Genomic DNA, 22836 nt, shown 5'->3' on the forward strand with positions numbered 1-22836 from the left:
AGCCAGCCATGCTCCTTGGGTGGGGACCATCAGTGTCCTGCCCCTGGGTCCCTGGCTCTCTTCACGCATGCTCTCTCAGGGATGGCTGGGCCTCAACCTGCTTATGGACAAAGGTCCTCCCACTCGAGGTGAATTTGGGTCAAAGCAGCAGGTGCAGAGGACCAAGACTGAGGAGGGGATCCGAGTCATTGCCCTGCAGGGGCTGCTGATCTGCCCAGCCAGTCAGCCTCCCACGTGGTACCACCGTCTCCATGTCCAAACCCCTTCCCACCCATCCTGTCTGCTCTTCTTACATCTGTCCCTTCCTTCAAGCCACCCGTGCTCCCACTGCCAGTCTCGAGGGCAACTCAGACCCAGAACCACCCCAAGTGCTCCCGGAAGAGGAGCCTCAGATAGAGAAACCGAGGAGACTGTCGTATCCACCCATCTCATCAGGACAGCGAGGGAGAGAACAAGACTGTGGAGGAGTAGGTGGCCATGGAGTACGTCTCTCTCCACGGATACATCAGGAATACACCTTTAGACACAGAAATGCATCCAGAACTCCAGCTGAGAGTGGAGAGGAGCGCCTGACCAGTGGAAAACAATATACAAAGCCACGCAAAACTCAGTAGAACAAAGGAACTAGAGGGATAAACAGGACTGTTAGCAGGACTGGACCTGCCCTCAGCCAGTGGGGGAACTGAAACAGGGGTCTGATCTCGACACTGGGGCGATTGTCTGAGCCAGACCAGAAACATTTAAGGCTCAGAGTGAAACAGCTGTTCCGTGGCCACCTAAATGGAATGAGAACCAGAGAGTCCTTTCCACAGCCATACATACCCCAGACAGGGACGCAGGTCCCCTGGAAGGCGCATCGACTGGTAGCTGGACCTTAGGGATTGTGGAGCAACCCCAGGGCAACGGCTGCTGTTGACTGTGCGAGACACAGCGAGGGGATGTGAGCAGGGAGACTGTGGTGGGAAATGCCTGTGCAAGAAAGCCAGGCAGCCATGGAAGCAAGGCGATACTGCTGAGTCACGTGCAGGGCATGAAGCCATAACCATAGCTTCTCTCTCTCCACACACCAGCATCGGCAGCTGAACAATAGCGAGGCTGGTCCATCAAACGCCTGACACACTGAACCACAGAGGAGGACCCCGCCCAGGGTGCCTCTCCAAGTGCCTAATGTGCCGATCTACAAAGTAGACCCCAGGCAGGGGGGCCCCTCTATGTGCCTGATGCGCCAAACAACAGAGAAGGACCCCAGGCAAGGGAATCCTCTAAGTGCCTTAATGGGCAGAACTACGGAGAAAGACTGGCCAAAGACACCTTCTGATCGCCAGCTACAAGAGGCTTGAAAAAAAGACTCTGATAGGGCCATAACTCCTGTGGCAGAGGCAGTCCATGTCCCTGCACACTTGGTGCTCCAGGGTCATCGCAAGCCAAGCAGCTGTGCCACCTTCACGTTCAACTCTAACTGGGGCAGAGCTGCCGCAGGCAAAAAAGTCTTGTATCTACACACACAGGGGCGCTTCGGTAGTGTCCCAACTCTTTGCGATCCTGTAGACTGTGGCCTGCCAGGCTTCTCTGTCAGGGAAGGGGGTTCTCTAGGCAAGAATACTGCAGCAGATGGGCTAATACTGGTTGCCATACCCTTCTAGGGCACTATATTTTCCACTGCCCTAGCTGCCAATTCCCCTGAGTACCTGTGCTGCCAGAACCCCTGTGACCCAAGCAGCTGCACCACCTCCACACCTGGCCCTCTCAGGGGCAATCCCAAGTCCTCTAGGGCAGCCTCAGGAGCAAACCCCAAAGGACAACCCACATGCACAGGTGGAAATAAAACCGCAACTGAAACCCAGGAGCAGTGTGGCTAAGGAAGAAGACCCAAAACCTTCCTGCCAGCCTTACAAGCTGCAGATTAAATCCACAGGATCAACTAGGCAGACTCTGTGTCTACAGTATACATAAAAAGACATTGAGAGCTCTCACAAAAGAAAATGCACTAGTTCTGATAGCTGTGGACACTGAAAACAAGAACACACAGGAGTAGGACCAGATTAGAATATGAGATGCCCCTGCAGCAGGTCCAGAGACCAGCACAGTGTTGGAGGGCATCCTAGGAAGGTGAGGTGGACTGTGACTCCCAGTGAGGGAAAGGACTCTGACAGCAGCCACTCAAGAAAAACATTTATTATTCTGTTTTTTAATTAATTAATTTATTTTACAATATTGTATTGGTTTTACCATACATTGACTTGAATCTGCCGTTGGTGTACATGTGTTCCCCATCCTGAACCCCCTTCCCACCTCCCTCCCCATCCCATCCCTCTGGGTCATCCCAGTGCACCAGCCCCGAGCACCCTGTATCGTGCATCGAACCTGGACTGGAGATTCATTTCACATATGATAATTCACATGTTTCAATGCCATTCTCTCATATCATCCCGCCCTCACCCTTTCCCGCAGAGTCCAAAAGACTGTTCAATGCATCTGTGTCTCTTTTGCTGTCTTGCATACAGGGTTATCATTACCATCTTTCTAAATTCCATATATATACCTTAGTATACTCTATTGGTGTTTTTCTTTCTGGCTTTTTTCACTCTGTATAATAGGCTCGTTTCATCCACCTCATTAGAACTGATTCAATTGTATTCTTTTTAACAGCTGAGTAATATTCCGTTATGTATATGTACCACAGCTTTCTTATCCATTCGTCTACCAATGGACATCTAGATTGCTTCCACGTCCTGGCTATTATAAACAGTGCTGCGATGAATCCTGGGGTCCATGTGTCTCTTTCCATTCTGGTTTCCCCGGTGTGTATGCCCAGCAGTGGGATTGTTGGGTCCATATGGCAGTTCTGTTTTCAGTTTCTTAAGGAATCTGCACACTGTTCTCCACGGTGGCTGTACTAGTTTGCATTCCCACCAACAGCGTAAGAGGGTTCCCTTTCCTCCACACCCTCTCCAGCATTTATTGCTTGTACACTTTTGGATAGCAGCCATTCTGACTGGCGTGAAATGGTACCTCATTGTGGTTTTGGTTTGCATTTCTCTGATAATGAGTGATGTTGAGCATCTTTTCATGTGTTTGTTAGCCATCTGTATGTCTTCTTTGGAGAAATGTCTGTTTAGTACTTTGGCCCACTTTTTGATTGGGTCGTTTATCTTTCTGGAATTGAGCTGCAAGAGTTGTTTGTCTATTTTTGAGATTAATTCTTTGTCCATTGCTTCGTTTGCTATTATTTTCTCCCATTCTGAAGGCTGTCTTTTCACCTTGCTTATAGTTTCCTTTGTTGTGCAGAAGATTTTAATTTTAATTAGGTCCCATTTGTTTATTTTTGCTTTTATTTCTAATATTCTGGGAGGTGGGTCATAGAGGATCCTGCTGTGGTTTATGTCGGAGAGTCTTTTGCTTATGTTTTCCTCTAGGTGTTTAATAGTTTCTGGTCTTACGTTTAGATCTTTAATCCATTTTGAGTTTATTTTTGTGGATGGTGTTAGAAAGTGTTCTAGTTTCATTCTTTTATGAATGGTTGACCAGTTTTCCCAGCACCACTTGTTTAAAGAGATTGTCTTTTCTCCATTGTATATTCTTGCCTCCTTTGTCAAAGATAAGCTGTCCATAGGTGTGTTTTCTATTTTGGGCTTTCTATTTTGTTCCATTGATCTATATTTCTGTCTTTGTGCCAGTGCCATACTGTCTTGATGACTGTGGCTTTGCAGTAGAGATTGAAGTCAGGCAGGTTGATTCCTCCAGTTCCATTCTTCTTTCTCAAGATTGCTTTGGCTATTCGAGGTGTTTTCTATTTCCATACAAATTGTGAATTATTTGTTCTAGTTCTCTGAAAAATACCATTGGTAGCTTGATAGGGATTGCATTGAGTCTATAGATTGCTTTGGGTATTATACTCATTTTCACTATATTGATTCTTCTGATCCATGAACACGGTATATTTCTCCATCTGTCTGTGTCCTCTTTGATTTCTTTCATCAGGGTTTTATAGTTTTCTATATATAGGTCTTCTGTTTCTTTAGGAAGATATATTCCTAAGAATTTTATTCTTTTCGTTGCAATGGTGGATGGAATTGTTCCTTGATTTCTCTTTCTGTTTTCTCATTGTTAGTGTATTGGAATGCAAGGGATTTCTGTGTGCTAATTTTATATCCTGCAGCTATACTATATTCATTGATTAGCTCTAGTAATTGTCTGGTGGAGTCTTTAGGGTTTTCTATGTAGAGGATCATGTCATCTGCAAACAGTGAGAGTATTACTTCTTTTCCAATCTGGATTAGGATAAATGCCCACCAAACCAAACAAAAGAGGAAGAGATAGGGAATCTACCTGATAAAGCATTCCGAATAATGATAGTGAAAATGATCCAAAATCTTGAAAACAAATTGGAGTTACAGATAAATAGCCTGGAGACAAGGATCGAGAAGATGCAAGAAAGGTTTAACAAGGACCTAGAAGAAATAAAAAGAGTCAATATATAATGAATAATGCGATAAATGAGATCAAAAACACTCTGGAGGGAACCAACAGTAGAATAATGGAGGCAGAAGATAGGATAAGGGAGGTAGAAGATAGAATGGTAGAAATAAATGAAACAGAGAGGAAAAAACAATTAAAAGAAATGAGGACAACCTCAGAGACCTCTGGGACGATGTTAAATGCCCCAACATTCGAATCATAGGAGTCCCAGAAGAAGAAGACAAAAAGAAAGGCCATGAGAAAATACTTCAGGAGATCACAGTTGAAAACTTCCCTAAAATGGGGAAGGAAATAATCACCCAAGTCCAAGAAACCCAGAGAGTCCCAAACAGGAGAAACCCGAGGCAAAACACCCCAAGACACATATTAATCAAATTAACAATGATCAAACACAAAGAACAACTATTAAAATCAGCAAGGGAAAAACAACAAATAACACACAAGGGGATTCCCATCAGGATAACAGCTGATCTTTCAATAGAAACTCTTCAGGCCAGGAGAAAATGGCAGAACATACTTAAAGTAATGAAAGAAAATAACCTACAGCCCAGATTACTGCACCCAGCAAGGATCTCATTCAAATACAAAGGAGAAATCAAAAGCTTTACAGACAAGCAAAAGCTGAGAGAAATCAGCAACACCAAACCAGCTGTCCAACAAATGCTAAAGGATCTTCTCTAGACAGGAAACACAGAAAGGGTATATGAACTCGAACCCAAAACAATAAAGTAAATGGCAACGGGATCATACTTAACAATAATTACCTTAAATGTAAATGGGTTGAATGCCCCAACCAAAAGACAAAGACTGGCTGAATGGATACAAAAAAAGACCCCTATATATGTTGTCTACAAGAGACCCACCTCGAAACAAGGGACACAGAGTGTCACTCTGTGTCACAGAGTGAAAGTGAAGGGCCGGAAAAAGATATTCCACGCAAACAGAGACCAAAGAAAGCAGGAGTAGCTACACTCATACCAGAGAAAACAGACTTTAAACAAAGGCTGTGAAACGAGACAAAGATGGACAGTACATAATGATCAAAGGATCGATCCAAGAAGAAGATATAACAATCATAAATATATATGCACCCAACATAGGAGCACTGCAATATGTAAGACAAAGGCTAACACATATGAAAGGGGAAATTAACAGTAACACAATAATAGTGGGAGATTTTAATACCACACTCACACCTATGGACAGATCAACTGGGAAACACAAACTTTAAATGACACAATAGACCAGTTAGACCTAATTGACATCTATAGGACACTTCACCCCAAAACAATGAATTTCACCTTTTTCTCAAGCGCACATGGAACCTTCTCCAGGATAGATCACATCCTGGGCCATAAATCTAGTCTTGGTAAATTCAATAAAATTGAAATCATTCCAAGCATCTTTTCTGACCACAATGCAGTAAGATTAGCTGTCAATTACAGGAGAAAAACTATTAAAAATGCCAACATATGGAGGCTGAACAACACACTGCTGAATAAACAATAAATCACAGAAGAAATCAAAAAGAAATCAAAATATGCATAGAAATGACTGAAAATGAAAACACAACAACCCAAAACCTAGGGGACACTGTAAAAGCAGTGCTAAGGGGAAGGTTCATAGCAATACAGGCTTACCTCAAGAAACAAGAAAAAAGTCTAATAAATAACCTAACTCTACACCCAAAGCAACTTGAAAAGGAAGAAATTATGAACCCCAGGGTTAGTAGAAGGAAAGAAATCTTAAAAATTAGGGCAGAAATAAATGCAAAAGAAACAAAAGAGACCATAGCAAAAATCAACAAAACCAAAAGCTGGTTCTTTGAGAAGATAAATAAAATTGACAAACCATTAGCCAGACTCATCAAGAAACAAAGGGAAAAAAATCAAATCCACAAAGTTAGAAATGAAAATGGAGAGATCACAACAGACAACACTGAAATACAAAGGATCATGAGACTATTATCAGAAACTATATGCAAATAAAATAGACAACTTGGAAGAAATGGACAAATTCTTAGACAAGTACAACTTTCCAAAATTGAACCAGGAAGAACTAGAAAATCTTAACAGACCCATCACTGGCACAGAAATTGACACTGTAATCAGAAATCTTCCAACAAACAAAAGCCCAGGACCAGACGGCTTCACAGCTGAATTCTACCAAAAATTTAGAGAAGAACTAACTCCTATCCTACTCAAACTCTTCCAGAAAATTACAGAGGCAGGTAAACTTTCAAACTCATTCTATGAGGCCACCATCACCCTAATACCAAAAGCCGACAAAGATGCCACCAGAAAAGAAAACTACAGGCCAATATCACTGATGAACATAGCTGCAAAAGTCCTTAACAAAATTCTAGCAAACAGAATCGCACAACATATTAAAAAGATCATACATCATGACCAAGTGGCCTTTATCCCAGGGATGCAAGGAATCTTCAATATCCACAGATCAATGTAATACACCACATTAACAAATTGAAAGATAAAAACCATATGATTATCTCCACAGATGCAGAGAAAGCCTTTGACAAAATTCAGCATCCATTGATGAGAAAAACCCTCCAGAAAGCAGGAATAGAAGGAACATACCTCAACATAATAAAAGCTATATATGACAAACCCTCAGCAAACATTATCCTCAATGGTGAAAAATTGAAGGCATTTCCCCTCAAGTCAGGAACAAGACAAAGGTGCCCACCCTCACCGCTACTATTCAACATAGTTTTGGAAATTTTGGCCACACCAATCAGAGCAGAAAAAGAAGTAATGGAAAAACATTTATTATTCTTATGTTTTGACTTCCTCTGTATATTCTTTTGGATTTTTCTTCTTTCCCTCCACCCCCCCTCACCACTGTAGTTGTCCATTTTCTTTGCACTATGAAATGTGGTTAACCTGTTGAGCTTTTTTTTTTTCCTCAGTCACTTTTTTTATAGTTGTTATAAACCTCTGCCTCTACATTGGGCTTTTGCAGTTCTGTGGAGTTTTCAGTTTTTTTCTTTAAAAAAATTTTTAAAACCTATTATTATTTTTTCATTATTCCTTTGCTTTTCCTATTCTTTCCCCCTTGAAGTTCATCTTAAATGTATATAAATCTTCCTCAACTACCTCTATTTAACTTTGCACATCTATTCTTTCTTTCTTTCCTCTCAACATATTTGATAGCTTTATTTTCATTGCTTTATTCCCCAATTGGCACCTTGCTTTAGTTTTGCTTTCCAGTTTGTTCTCTAGTTAGTTTTTTTCTGGTAGATATAATTTTTGGTTTCTTTTGTTCGCTGGGTCAATCTATTGTACTTTATATTTGTTGGACTGTTTTGATTTTGTTTATGTGTGTATATGGGGAAACAGTGGAAACAGTATCAGACTTTATTTTGGGGGGCTCCAAAATCCCTGCAGATGGTGACTGCAGCCATGAAATTAAAAGACGCTGACTCCTTGGAAGGAAAGTTATGAGCAACCTAGATAGCATATTCCAAAGCAGAGACATTACTTTGCCAACAAAAGTCCGTCTAGTCAAGGCTATGGTTTTTCCAGTGGTCATGTATGGATGTGATAGTTGGACTGTGAAGAAAGGTGAGCACCGAAAAATTGATGCTTTTGAACTGTGGTGTTGGAGAAGAAGCTTGAGAGTCCCTTGGACTGCAGGGAGTTCCACTAGTGCATTCTAAAGGAGATCAGTCCTGTGTATTCTTTGCAAGGACTGATGCTAAAGCTCAAACTCCAATACTCTGGCCACCTCACGCAAAGAGTTGACTCATTGGAAAAGACTCTGATGCTGGGAGGGATTGGGGGCAGGAGGAGAAGGGGACGACAGAGGATGAGGTGGCTGGATGGCATCACTGACTCAATGGACATGAGTTTGGGTGAACTTCGGGAGTTGGTGATGGACAGGGAGGCCTGGCGTGCTGCAGTTCACAGGGTCGCAAAGAGTCAGACCCGACCGAGTGACTGAACTGAACTGAACTGATGGGTGTATATGTATACATGCATATTCAGTCACACTTTTTAGTGTTATAAACCTCTGCCTCTACGATGGGCTTCTGCAGTTCTGTGGAGATTTCCTTATTTTTTTCCTTTTTCATTCTTCTTCGATTTTTTACTTTCCTCTTTTTCCAATTTTCAATTTTCAATTTTTGAAACATATCATATATTTTCTACATGTATTCCTTTCTTTGCCTTTCTGACTATTCTGTTCCCCTTGCAGTTAACCTTTAATGTATGTAAATCTTCATCTACCTCTTTTTAACTCTGCACAACTATTCCTTCTTTTCTTTCTTTCCTTTCCTCTCAACATATCTGTGGGTTGTGTTTTCATTGCTTTATTCCCCACTCGGCACCTTGCTTTAGTTTTGTTTTCCAGTTCGTGCTCTAGTTAGTTTTGTTCTTTACTGCTAAATATAATTTTTAATTTCCTTTGTTTGCCAGGTTAATCTACTGTACTTTATTTTTGCTGGACTATTTTCATTAGCTCATGGGTGTATGTGTGTACATTCCATTATTTTAATCCTTATTTGCCTGATTTTGTAACTGCCAAACCCCATTTGTGTGGGGTTCATCTTTGGTTTCTTGTTTTGGGATATTTGTTTTAATCCCACTGAATGCCATAACAAACCACTTGCGGAATCTTGTTCCTGACCAGAGATCAAGCCTTGAGCCTTTGGAGTGGGAGCACTGACTCCAAGACCCTAGACTACCAGAGAACTAGCCCAAGGGAGTATCAAATGGTGAAAAGTCACACAAAGGAAACAAAAGGTCTTGAATACAAGACCCAGCATCACCCAACCACTAGTAGCACCCTGGGCAACATGTCTCATCTAAATAATGAACAAAACAGAAATACAAACCCAATCATCAGCAGACAGGATTACCACTTCACTCAGCCTTGCCCATCAGAGGAAAAACAAACAAACAAAAACTCAGCACAAATCTCACCCAAAGAAAAGCTTACACAAACCACTGGACTAACCTTAGGAAGGCAGAAACCAAAAGGAAGAAAGAATTCAACCTTGAAGCCTGGGAAAAGGAGACCTCAAACACAATAAATTTTAAAAAGTAATGAAAAGGCAGAGAAATACTACACATATGAAAGAACAACCTAGAAACACAGAAGTCCAAATAAATGGAGAAGAACTAGGCAAACTACCTGAAAAAGAATTACAAATAATGATAGTAAAGATGATCAAAAACCTTGAAGACACAATGGAGAAAATGCAAGATTCAATCAACAAAGACCTAGAAGAATTAAAGAATAAACACACAGAGGCAAACAACACAATTACTGATTTTAAAAGTATTCTAGAAGGAATCAATAGCAGAATATCTGATGCAGAAGAACGAATCAGTGAGCTGGAACATAAAATGGTGGAAATAACTTCTGAAGAGCAGAATAAAGTAAAAAGAATGAAAACCACTGACGACAGTGTCAGACACCTGTGGGACAATATTCAACTCACCAGCATTCGAATTATAGGGGTCCCAGAAGAAGAAGAGAAAAAGAAAGGATATGAGAAAATTTTTGAAGAGATTATACTTGAAAATTTTCCCAACACGGAAAACGAAATAGTCAATCAAGTCCAAGAGGCACAGAGTCCCATACAGGGTAAACCCAAGTAGAAACATGCCAAGACACATACTAATCAAACTAACAAAGACTAAACACAAAGAATGCATATTAAATGCAGCAAGGGAGAAGCAACAAGTAACATACAAAGGAAACCCCATACGCTTAACAGCTGATTGTTCAGCAGAAACTCCGAAGGCCAGAAGGGAATGGCAGGATATATTTCAAGTACTGAAAGGAAAATAATCTACGACCAAGATTACCCAACCAGCAAGGATCTCATTTCTTAACAGAAATCAGTACCATCAGACCAGCTTTACAACAAACGTTAAAGGGACTTATATAGCCAAGAAATGCAAAAGAGGAAAAAAGATCTACAAAGTCCCAAACAATTAAGAAAATGGCAATAGGAACATATATATCAATAATTACTTTAAATGTAAATGGACTAAATGCTCCAACCAAAGGATACGGACTGGCTGAATGGGCACAAAAGCAAAACCCATATATATGCCGTCCACAAGAAACCCACTTCAGACCTAAAGACACATATAGACTGAAAGGGAGAGGATGGAAAGCTATAGTCCATGCAAATGGGAAGCAAAAGAAAGCTGGAGTAGCAATCCTCATGTCAGACAAAATAGACTTTAAATTAAAGAGGATTACAAAAGATAAAGAAGGACACTACATAGTGATCAAGGGCTCAATCCAAGAGGAAGACATAACAATTGTAAATATCTATGCATTCAACATAAGAGCACCTCAATACATAAGACAAACACTAACAGACATAAAAAAGAAATTGACAGGAACACAAGAATACTAGGAAACTTTAACACCCCACTCTCACCAATGGAAAGATCATTGAAACAGAAAATTAATAGGGAAACACAAGTTTTAAATTATACATTAGATGAGATGGACCTCCTTGATATCTTCAGGACATTCCATCCAAATGCAGAAGAGCACACCTTCTTCTCAAGGACACATAGAACATTCTCCAGGACGCTTGACTAGATATCAATTACAAAAAGAAAAAAAAACTATAAGAAACACAAACACTCGGAGCTGAACAACACGTTTCTAGATAACCAGCAGGTTACTGAAGAAATCAAAAGGGAAATCAAAAAATTTCTGGAAACAAATGACAATTGAAGACACAACTCAAAACCTGTGGGATGCAGCAAAAGCAGTTCTAATAGGGAAGTTTATAGCAATACAATTCTACCTCAAGAAACAAGAAAACCTTCGAATAGACAAACTAAATTTACACCTAAGACAACTGGAAAAAGAAGAACAACCCCTGCCCCCAGGAATTAGTCGAAGGAAAGAAATCATAAAGATCTGAGCAGAAATAAATGAAAACGAAATGAAAGAAACAAGAGTAAAGATTAACAAAACTAAAAGATGGTTCTTTGAGAAGATAAACAGAATTCAGAAACCTTTAGCCAGATTCAAGAAGAAAGAAAAAGAGAAGAATCAAATCAATAAGATTAGAAATGAAAAAAAAACAGAGGTTATAACAGACAATGCAGAAATACAAAGGATTATAAGAGACTATTATGAACAACTATATGGCAATAAAATGGATAACCTGGAAGAAACGGACAGATTCTTAGAAAACTTCAATCTTCCAAGACTGAACTAAGAAGAAATAGAAATTATGAACAACCCAGTAACAAGCACTAAAACTAAAGCTGTGATCAAAAATCTCCCAAAAAACAAAGGCCCAGGGCCAGATGGCTTCACAGCAGAATGTACCAAACATTTAGAGAAGAGCTAATGCCTATCCTTCTAAAACACTTTCCAAAAATTGCAGAGGAAGGAACACTTCCAAATTCATTCTACGAGGCCACCATCACTCTGATACCAAAACCAGATAAAGACAAGACAAAATAAGAAAACTACAGGACAATATCACTGATGAACATAGATGCAAAAATCCTCAACAAAATTTTAGCAAACAGAATTCAGCAACACATCAAAAACCTCATAAACTGTGATCAAGTTGGGTTTATTCCAGGGATGCAAAGATCCTTCAATATATGCAAATCAATGTGATACACCATATTAACACACTGAAATACAAAAATCATATGATCATCTCAATAGACGCAGAAAACGTCTTTGACAAAATTCAGCACCCATTTATGATGAAAACTCTTCAAAAAATGGGCCCAGAAGGAACCTACCTCAACATAGTAAAGGCCATATATGACTAGCCTACAGCAAACATTATTCTCAATGGTGAAAAATGAGAGCATTTCCCCTAAGATCAGGAACAAGAAAAGGGTGCCCACTTTCACCACTATTATGCGACATAGTTTTGGAAGTCCTAGCTACAGCAGTCAGAGAAGGGAAAAAAAAGGAAAGGAAACAGATATGAAGAGAAGTAAAGCTCTCACTGTCTGCAGATGACATAATACTGTACATAGAAAGCCCTAAAGATAGTATCAGAAAACTACTACCGCTAATCAGTGAGTTTAGCAAAGTTGCAGGATACAAAACCAATACACAGAAATCACTCCACTTCTATACACTAACAATGAAAAATCAGAAAGAGAAATTAAGGAATCAATCCCATTCACCATTGCAACAAAAAGAATTAAGTATCTGGGAATAAACTTACCTAAGGAGACAAAAAACTCTATACCGAAAATTGTAACACACTGATGAAAGTAATCAAAGATGACATCAACAGATGGAGAGATATTTCATGTTCCTGGGGAGGAAGAATCAATATTGTGAAAATGACTGTACTACTAACACAAACTACACAGTCACTGCAATCCCTACCAAATCACCAATGGCACTTTTTCACAGAACTAGAACAACAAATTCATACGGAAACACAAAAGACCCCGAGTTGCAAAAGCAGCCTTGAGAAAGAAGAATGGAGCTGGAGGATTCAACCTTCCTGACTTCAGATTAAACTACAAAGCCACAGTCATCGAGACAGTATGGTACTGGCACAAAAACAGAAATACAGACCAATGGAATAAGATAGGAAGCCCAGAAATAAACCCATGCACCTATGGGTACCTTAGTTTTTGACAAAGGAGGCAAGAATATAGAATGGTGACAAAACAGCCTCTTCGATAAATGGTGCTGGGAAGACTGGACAGCTACATGCAAAAGAATGAGATTATCACACTTCCTAACACCACACACAAAGATACACTCAGAAGGGATTAAAGCCCTAAATGTAAGGCCAGGAACTATAAAACTCTTAGAGGAAAACATAGGCACAACACTCGATGACATAAATCAAAGCAAGATCCTCTATGACCCACCTCCTAGAGTAACGGAAATAAAAACAAAAGTAAACAAGTGGGACCTCATAAAACCTTTTGCACAGCAAAGGAAACTATAAGCAAGGTGAAAAGACAACCCTCAGAATGGAAAGAAAATAACAGCAAATGAAACAACTGAAAAAGAATTAATTTCCAAAACATACAAGCAGCCCATACAACTCAATACCAGAAAAACAAACAACCCAATCAAAAAGTGGGAAAAGGAACTAAACAGACATTTCTCCAAAGAAGACATACAGATGGCTAACAAACACATGAAAAGATGCTCAACATCGCTCATTATAAGAGAAAGGCAAAGCAAAACTATACTGAGGTATCACCTCACACCACTCAGAATGGCCATCGTCAAAAAGTCTACAAACAGTAAATGCTGGAGAGGGTGTGGAGAAAAGGGAACGCTCTTGCACTGTTGGTGGCATTTAAATGGATACAGCCACTATGAAAGACGGTATGGAGATTGTTTAAAAAACTAGGAATGAAGCCACCATATGACCCAGCCATCCCACTCCTTCCTCAGGCGTGAACCCTGAGGAAACCAAAATTGAAACAGACACATGTACCCCATTGTTCACTGCAGCACTATTTACAATAGCTAGAACATGGAAGCAACCTAGATGTCCATCGACAGATGAATGGATAAAGAAGTTGTGGTAAATATACACAATGGAATATTATCCAGCCATTCAAAGGAACACACTTGAGTCAGCTCTGATGAGGTGGATGAACTCAGAATCTATTAGGCAGAGTGAAGTGAGTCAGAAAGAGAAAGATAAGTATCCTAACACATATACATGGAATCTAGAAAAGTGGTACTGAAGAACTTTTTACAGGGCAGCAACGGAGAAACAAACATAGAGGATAGACTTATAGACATTGGGAGAGAAGAGGGTGAGATGTATGGACAGATCAACATGGAAACTTATGTTACCATATGTAAAATCGACAGGCAACGGGAATTTGCTGTATGGCTCGGGAAACTCAAACAGGGGCTCTGTACCAACCTAGAGGGGTGGCATGGGGAGGGAGATGGGAGGGAGTGTCAAAAGGGAGGGGATATATGTAAACCGACAGCTGATTCATATTAAGGTTTGACAGAAAAGAGCAAAATTCTGTAAAGCTATTATCCTTTAATAAAAAAAAAAAGTTAAAAAAAAAAAAAGACAATGACACCCCAGGGCTTCCCTGGTGGCTTACAGAGTAAATGGTCCACCTGCCTGTGCAGGAGACACCACTTCAATCCCAGGTCCAGGAAGATCCCGCATGCCGCAGAACAGCGAAGCCTGTGTGTGCCACAATTACTGAGCCTGCGATCAAGAGTCCAGGAGCGGCAACTCCTGAACTCATCCAGCCCAGGGGCCCAAGCTCTGTAAGAAGAGATGCCAGTGTGATGAGAAGCCATGCACCACAACGTGAGAGCAGCCCCCCATGATGCAACTAGAGAAAAGTCTGCACAGGAAAGAAGACTCCGCACAGTCAGAAATAAATAATCACATAACAGTGAGAAAACAAGAGTGAAAACCCTAGGAATAGACATACCTAAGGAGAAAAAAGACCTCTACTTTGAAAACTGTAAGATCCTGATGGAAGAAATCAAAGATGACACAAACAGAGGGAACGATATGACCATGTTCTTGCTTCAGAGGAATCAATATTGTCAAATTATCTCTCATACTCAGAACCACCTACGTATTCAATACAATTCCTATAAAATTACTAATGGTATTTCTCAGAGAACTAGAACAAAAAATGTTTGAAATCTGCATGGAAATATACAAGTTCTGGAACAGCCAAATCAATCTTCAGAAAGAATAGTGGAGCTGGAGGAATCACACTCCCAGACTTCCCACACTCCCAGACTGTAGCCATACTTCATACAGTCCTCAGAGAGAGTAAGGTACTGGCAGAAAGAGAGAAATACAGATCAGTGGGAAAGGATAAAAATCCCCAAATAAAGCCATGCATCTACGGTAAGTTAATGTACAGTGAAAGGGGCAAGAATATAAAATGGAGAAAAGACAGTCTCTTGACTAAGCAGTGCTGGGCAAACGGGACAGTTACACGTAAAAGAATGGAGTTAGAACATTTCTCATACCACATACAAACATAAATTCAAAATGTATTCACGACCTAAACATAAGACCGGACGTTATAAAACTTCCAGAAGAAAACATAGGCAGGACACTTTTGACATCTATCACAGCGATCCCTTGCGGATCTGTCTACTAGAGTAATGGAAATAAAACAAAATTAAACCAGGTCACATTAAAAGCTTTTGCGCGGCAAGTGAAGCCATAAAGAAAATGAAAAGACAATCTAGAGAATGGGAGAAAACATTCGCAAACAATGAGACAGACGAGGGGTCAATCTCCAAAATGTACAAACAGAATCAACATCACAATATAGATATTAAAAGATGAAAAGTGGGCCGAAGACCCACATAGGTATTCATTTAAAAAAAATAAATAAAGGTGGCCAAAAGGCACATGAAAGATGTTCAGTATCACTAATTATTATAGAAATGGAAACCAAAACTCTAGTGAAGAAATATCACGTCACACTCGTCAGAAGGACCATCATATAAAAATCTACAAATAATACATGCTGGGGAGGCTGTGGAGAAAACGGAAGCCTCCTACACTGTTGATGGGAATGTAAATTGGTGAAGCACTCGGGAGAACAGAATGGAGGTTCCTTAAACAGTGACTATCACAGCTGCATATCATCCTGCAATCCCTCTTCTGGGCATAGATTTGGGAAAACTCGTAAGTCAAAGAGACACAGGTACCCCAATGATTACTGCTGTACTATTTACAATAGCTAAGACATGGAAGCAGCCTAAATGTCCACTGACAAAGGAAGAGGTGAAAAAGATGATGCAATATTACTCAGCCATAAAAAGAACTAAATAATGCCATCTTCAGCAGTAGAGATGGATGGACCTAGAGATGATCATGAGGCTTCCTCGGTGGCTCAGCGGAAAAGAATCCACCTGCCAATGCAGGAGATGTGTGTTTGATCCCTGAGTCAGGAAGCTTCCCCCGGAGAAGGAAATGAAAACCCACTTCAGAATTCTTGCCTGGGAAATTCCATGAACAGAGGAGCCTGGGGGGCCACAGTCCACAGGACTGCAAAGAGTCGCACGTGTCAGAGCGACTGAGCACACACCCAGCTTGCTTACAGGCTTCTGGCAGTCCTCCCAGGTCACTAAGGAAGGTCACTTCCTGACAAGCACAGGAACTTCAGGGTGGTATGGGACCCTCGAGAAAGGACAAATTCACCCAAACCTTAGGTATTGCAGACAACATCTGATGGCAAATAACTGAACTGGCTCCTCAGCCTCGAGCGGGCTTCAGAAGTCCAATCAGTCACTCCTCATGAAAAGTTCCAGCAGTGTTTTAAATTTTACATGGTCAACCTCGATTCTTGTTGCACTCATTGGAATGATCAAGCCAAGTTGACTGCAACTAGACTAACTGGCAAACGCAGTCTCACTATGGTTGTCTCCAACAGAAATGGGGGTATCCGAGGAGAGAAAAAATTATGTTTTGGTAATACCGCTGAATGAATATCAGGTTCTACTTCTGCTGTCTACCTTTGAGGTTATGTTTCTGAACTGTAAACTGGACTAAACCCTGAATTCTAGTCCTGTTCCCTCATAATTTGGCTACATCCTTCCAAACTAAAATTTCCTGTTTTCTTCCCACCCTCTTGACTTGCGGTCATTAAGAACTAAAGCTGTCCTTTTTTGAAAGCCATGCAATACAGGTGGACAACTCTGTCTAAACTTCTCAGCAATTACCACAACAGCTCATGTATAGACAGTCATGGTGCCTGTTGCCATGTGGGCCACTCAGGACCATCACTCCAGACCTTCAAACCGCAAACCAGGAAAGTCTGTCAATTTGCCACCACCTGCCCTCTAGGTAAACACTTCAAATCTGACATGAGAGCTCTGCTATACTGGCCGCACTCAACACTCAGAAACTGGTTTACCACTGGCTCCCATCATTCACCGTTACTTCCTTCTTTTTCCATGGCAATGCCTCATTAAATACCCAGCTTCTCCCACAATGTAGGGCTAACTTAAGAACGTCAGCTGCATCACTGCCCCCTAGAATGAGACACAATTACTTACCTGACCTCTGTTCAAGACTAAGCGTGTAATTCAATGAAAAATGGGGACACCTGCCACCTCAGCTTTAACGTGTGAACATTCCAGGTTAAGCTGAAGAGGACACTAAGAGGGCACGAGGCACGCCTCCACAAAATACACCAACTCTGCATAATGATTACTTTGCTTCAATATGACTTAACAAACACCCAGTACAAGAGGACACGCTCTGATCCTACTTTGTTCCCCTGAAAGGAAGAGGCAAAACTCCCAGGGGAAGGTATTCCACCTGTGTGAGGAGGATTGGAGAGCATCCTTATGGTGGAAGACAGGGAGATACTGAGGCTGAATGGGGGCATAAACAAACTTTGTTACTTCTTCATTAATGTGGTACCACAGGGAAAAATCCCTCTTTCTTATAAATTCTTCTCAAATAATTAATCCTTTATCTAGAAGGTCACATAAACAGTTTCCTGTGATTGCTTCTTAGGTCCTATAGCTGTGGGGCCTCCATACATACAAAATTAAATTGGTTTTCTTTCTGTTAATAGGGCTGACATCAACTTGATTAGACCAGGCAAAGGAACCTAGAAGGCATTACAACCTCCAGAAAGAGAAAGAAACGAACATCCTAAGACAGAAACACAAAATATCTGAAATGAAAACTCACTGAACGGGACAAACAGATAAGCAGATGCTACAAAACAGAGCAATAGGAAATGTGAAGAAAGGTTTACACAAAATATCCAAATTGATACCCAGAGAAACGCAAACAAAGGAATGAACAGAACAGCCAAAGCGGGACTCATAGGTCAGAGTCCCACACCTAGTATCCACCTAACCAGAGTCCTGGAATGAGAGGAAAGAGAGAGCGCCAGTCTCTGAAGAAATAATGCCAGACACGACAATTTCCCAAGATGACTTGGGCCATCAGCCCACAGCCCAGAAAGTTCAGTGTGGCAGGTCAATAGGAAATCTCACACAAGGAAGATCAATCTTAGACGGACCACAGCTGAACAGTGGAAAATGATTCTTAGTCAGGGACAATGTGAACGTGAGCCAGAGGATACCCAGGCAGTACCTCCGGGCAGCAGCCATGTCTGGTCTTGCCACAATCCTCAGGGACAATCGCTTCCAAATGCTGTAGAGTGAAGACACTGTGCACCAGGACCTCTACTCTAATGAAGGGAAATGATACTTCAAAAATGAAGGTAAAATGAATATGCTTCAACACAAGAAGACTTCCCCTGTCTACTTACCGGCAGGTCCCACTACAAGACATGTTAGCTGCACATCCCAGTTAGAAATAGAGCACGTGAAACTAGAGCCCGAAGCAGACGGTGTAATAGAACCGAGATGTGGAAACGGCTCATTCGCATTAGTCAGTGTGAACTTGAAGGCAAAAAAGATAACAGGAAAAGAGACCGTAAGAGATGGAGGAGGATGGTGATTTCATGTCCATAAGGGACCGTGAACCTCAATCAGAGTACCATTCCTAACTACAGGGATATTAAGCAAGATAGGAGTCACCTCCCCTGTCTGCAAATTAAGAACACAGTTCCAAAATAATAATGCCCTCCCTACTTCCCACCCCCTTCATTCCCCGTAGAAAACACAACCTATTTTGGGCACCACGATAATAAAAATATTACAAAACAAAACCAGACCTAAACAGCCTCAAGACCCGGCAGGAAAAGTAGGGAGACAAGCATCCATCAGAAATGCTGCAGACCCGGGGTCCCGTATTCCATCTCCAAACCCAAGAAAGTGACGGCCAATTCAACCCGAAACGAAGGACCTAAAGCAAAATCAGCCGAGAACGCAAAGGGGAGGGAGTGCTATGTGCCAGGTGGAGGTTCCTGTACCCAGGGCCGAGGCTGCTAGATGGACTGGGGCACCCCATGGGCGCCGGGTGCTTTGGGGTTCTGTGGTGTGAGTGGCGCCAGCAGGATCCCGCATCCTTGTTCTAGGGCCCAGGGCCAAATCCCAGAATCTGCCAACACTGCTCTCAGGCCGACTCCGGGCCTCTGCACAGCCCCCACCTCCCGTTCCTTGCCCAACCTGCCAGAAGCGTCAACACTCCCCGTGTCTTGCCCAGAGCTCCGGACACCTATCTCCTCCACAAGCCCCTGACTTCACTCTCCACCCGTCGTCTTGTTCTGGGCTACAACTGTCGTGTGCTGCTAGAAACGTCTCCGTGCTCCATGTCCTTCCCAGGCGTCCCCAACGTTCCCCGGGGGCATCCCATGTGCCGGCAGACCTTCTGGAACCCTCAGTCCCCGTGCTCAGCGAAGACCTTCTGGAATCTTCCCTGACACGCGCGTCCTGCCAAGAACCGTGGAACTTCCCCGCCCCCGTGTCCCAGCCAGACCGTGGAATTTCCTTTCCACTGCCTCTCGACCCCACCCTCGTCTTGTCCAAACCTTCTGGCACCTTCCCGGACACGACCTCCAAGGGGTTCCACAGGCTATAGGTAGTGCGACCGCCGCGGGTGTGTGAGGACAGGCCTCCCAGGCTCGGCACCCACCCTCCACCCGGAAGCTGAGCGGCGTCTCCCAACGGGCTTTGCGCGGCTTCCAGAAGGTTTCTCCGCACTCGGGGCGCCCCCAGAGGCACTCTTCGTCAGAGCGCCTCGCGAAGGTCGATGCCTGAAAGTGTTAGAGGACACGGAGCGGGGAGATGGTTCCAGGAGGTCTGGGCAGGAGCAGGGGTGGCGGGGCAGGTTCATGCCGTGACATACCCCAGCTTCACAAGTCTCCATGACTGACAGTACTAGCGTTCCTTCTCTGTTAGAGTGAAACTGAGGGAGAATCTATTACTTGAGAGTTAACCAGCAAATCCCCAAATTCTTGGTACCTAGTCCTAAACTAATTACTCAGAAGAGAGGCCCCAGTGCATATTGGATAACAGTAAAGTCTAAAGGATTGTGAGGTGATCACAAGTTAAAAGTGCAGGGAAAGGAGCGGAAAAGGTGCTTAGTGAAAATATATCACATCACAGGCATCTAGCAGAAGAGAGAAAAGGGTGAAATTTTTCTCAAGTTCCATTCAAGAGGTTGTTGCTGCTGCTAAGTTGCTTCAGTCGTGTCTGACTCTGTGCGACCCCATAGATGGCAGCCCACCAGGCTCCCCCATCCCTGGGATTCTCTAGGCAAGAACACTGGAGTTGGTTGCCATTTCCCTCTCCAATGCATGAAAGTGAAAAGTGAAAGTGAAGTTGCTCAGTCGTGTTCAAGAGGTTAGGAAAAGAATAGATTATCCACCCAAAGAAATGACAAAGGAAATATAAAGAGAAGTTGGTTATATAGGAGGGAATCATAGTATGGTAAAACAGAAAAAGAGCCACCAAATAAGAAAAATAAAATTCTCAAAACCGATATCAGAAATGGAATGGGAGGCATCGATTAGCCCTTTCCCTGAGTTTATTATTTATTTGATGAAAAGTCAAATGTTATAAATGTGATAAATGTCACAATCTTGATGAAATGACTAAAACCTGAAAAACACTGTGAACTTTAACTGACTCAGTGAGATCAGGAGACTAAAATATCCTGAATCTTTCTGAAAAACCTACGAACCAGGTTTTCTATTGAAATTAAATCCTTAAGACAGTAAGGATACACCAAGTTTATGAATGCTGATTCCCAACAGAGTGAAGATTAATCTACAAGTTAAATGAAATTCAGTCCACATCTCAGCTGGTGGTGTGGGCACGTGTGTGCACATGTGTATTTTGTGTGTGTGTGTGTGTGTGTTGTGTGTCTGGGTGTTTGTGGATGTGCATGAAGTTGATTTCAAATGTTTATGAAAATGAAAAGGGCTAGGAGTAGCAAATGCAATCTACTATGAGAAGGAAAATGCTGGAGGACTTGCTCTCTCAACTGCCAAGAGCATTTATGCCTTCTCCTTTATTAAGAGAGTGTGGTGTTGGGCTAAGGGTGGAAAAATAGACCAATAGAGAAGAAAAGCAAAGTCAGAAAGCATGAATGTTCAGTTACAGGCTTTCTGATGCAGGGAAGAAGGGAGGGAGAGAGTGATGACAGGAGAGAGAAAAAGAAGACCTTTGAAGGAGACAACTGTTTTCAGGAATTGGTTCTTATAGTTGTAGGCTCTGGTAGGTTTAGAATCTGTCGGGCAGGCTGGCAGAAATTCAGCAAAGAGCTCTCTTGCAGCCTTGAGCCTGAATTCCACAAGGCTGAAGGCTTGAAACTCAGGCAGGGGTCTGTGCCATAGTCTTCCAAGGAGAATTTCTTCTACCCTGGAGATTCTGGACCTTTACTCTTTAGACTTCCAACTGATTAGATGAGGCCCACCCACTTTATGGAGGATAATTGGCTTTACTCAAAGTCTCTTGATGAAAGAGCTCATCACATTGAAAAATCTCTTCATAGCAAGATCTAGATTGGTGTTTGGCCAAGAATTTGAACACCATAGCTTAGGTAAATTGACACACAAAATCACCCATCACTCTAGATATTTCAAAGAAAAGGTCTCCTACGTTATTTGGCCTTTTGTGCCTGGCTGCTTCACTTGGTGTCATATTTCAAGTTTCCTCCATGTTGTAACATGTATCGTTACCTTGTTTATTTGTGTGTCTAAATAAATTTACTGAGATATTAATTTATATACCATGGGATTCACTCATTTATTGTGCACAGGTCAATAATTTTTGTTATATTCACAGCTATGCCAACCATCGCCATAGTCCAATAATGACTTAACCTTGAACTGAAACCCCATAGCCATTCACGGTTATCCCTTTACACTGCCCAGCCTCACCCCACCCCCAGCACTAGGCAACCACAAGTGTACTTTCTGTCCCCTATTCTGAACATTTTCTGTCAATGGAATTGTATAACCCTGGCTTTTTTAGCTTGTTGCAGTGCTTTCCAGCTTCATCTGTGTTGTAGTGTTTCAGCATTTCCTTTTCCTTGCTTAATAATATTTCATTGTGTCATTACACCTCATTTTGTTTATCTGTTCATCAGCTGATAGACTTTTGGATTGTTTTCACCTTTGGTCATTACAGATAATACTGCTGTCAGCATCTACATAAATATCTTTCTGTGGAGCTACGTTTTTACCTCTCCTGGGAAAATGCCTAGTAGAGTTGTGGGTCCTACCACCACTCTCTAACCATTGGAAGAACTGTCAGGCTGCTCCCAAAGTGGCTTCACCATTTTGCATCCCCACCAGCAGTGCATGAGGGCTCTGGTTTCACCACATCCTCAGCAGTACTTGTTATTTTCTGATTTTTTATGATTCTAGCCCTCCCAGTGAGTGTGCAGTAGCATTTCATTGTGGTTTGATTTGCATTTTGCTGATGGCTCATGAAGTGGCACATCTTTTCACATGTGTGTTG

At 41.9% G+C, this 22836-nt stretch overlaps 1 protein-coding gene across 1 annotated transcript in view; it reads right to left on the minus strand.

Annotated features, from left to right (window-relative positions):
• The window catches only part of GML (glycosylphosphatidylinositol anchored molecule like), a 28208-nt gene extending 8219 nt beyond the window's left edge, over window positions 1–19989 (minus strand). The window contains 1 exon segment of the mRNA NM_001077025.2: window positions 19899–19989. The gene's annotated coding sequence lies outside the window, so the exon portion shown is untranslated.
• Between the last annotated feature and the right edge of the window lie 2847 nt (window positions 19990–22836).

The sequence above is a fragment of the Bos taurus genome, chromosome 14 (assembly GCF_002263795.3).
Source record: "Bos taurus isolate L1 Dominette 01449 registration number 42190680 breed Hereford chromosome 14, ARS-UCD2.0, whole genome shotgun sequence".
NCBI lineage: Eukaryota > Metazoa > Chordata > Mammalia > Artiodactyla > Bovidae > Bos > Bos taurus.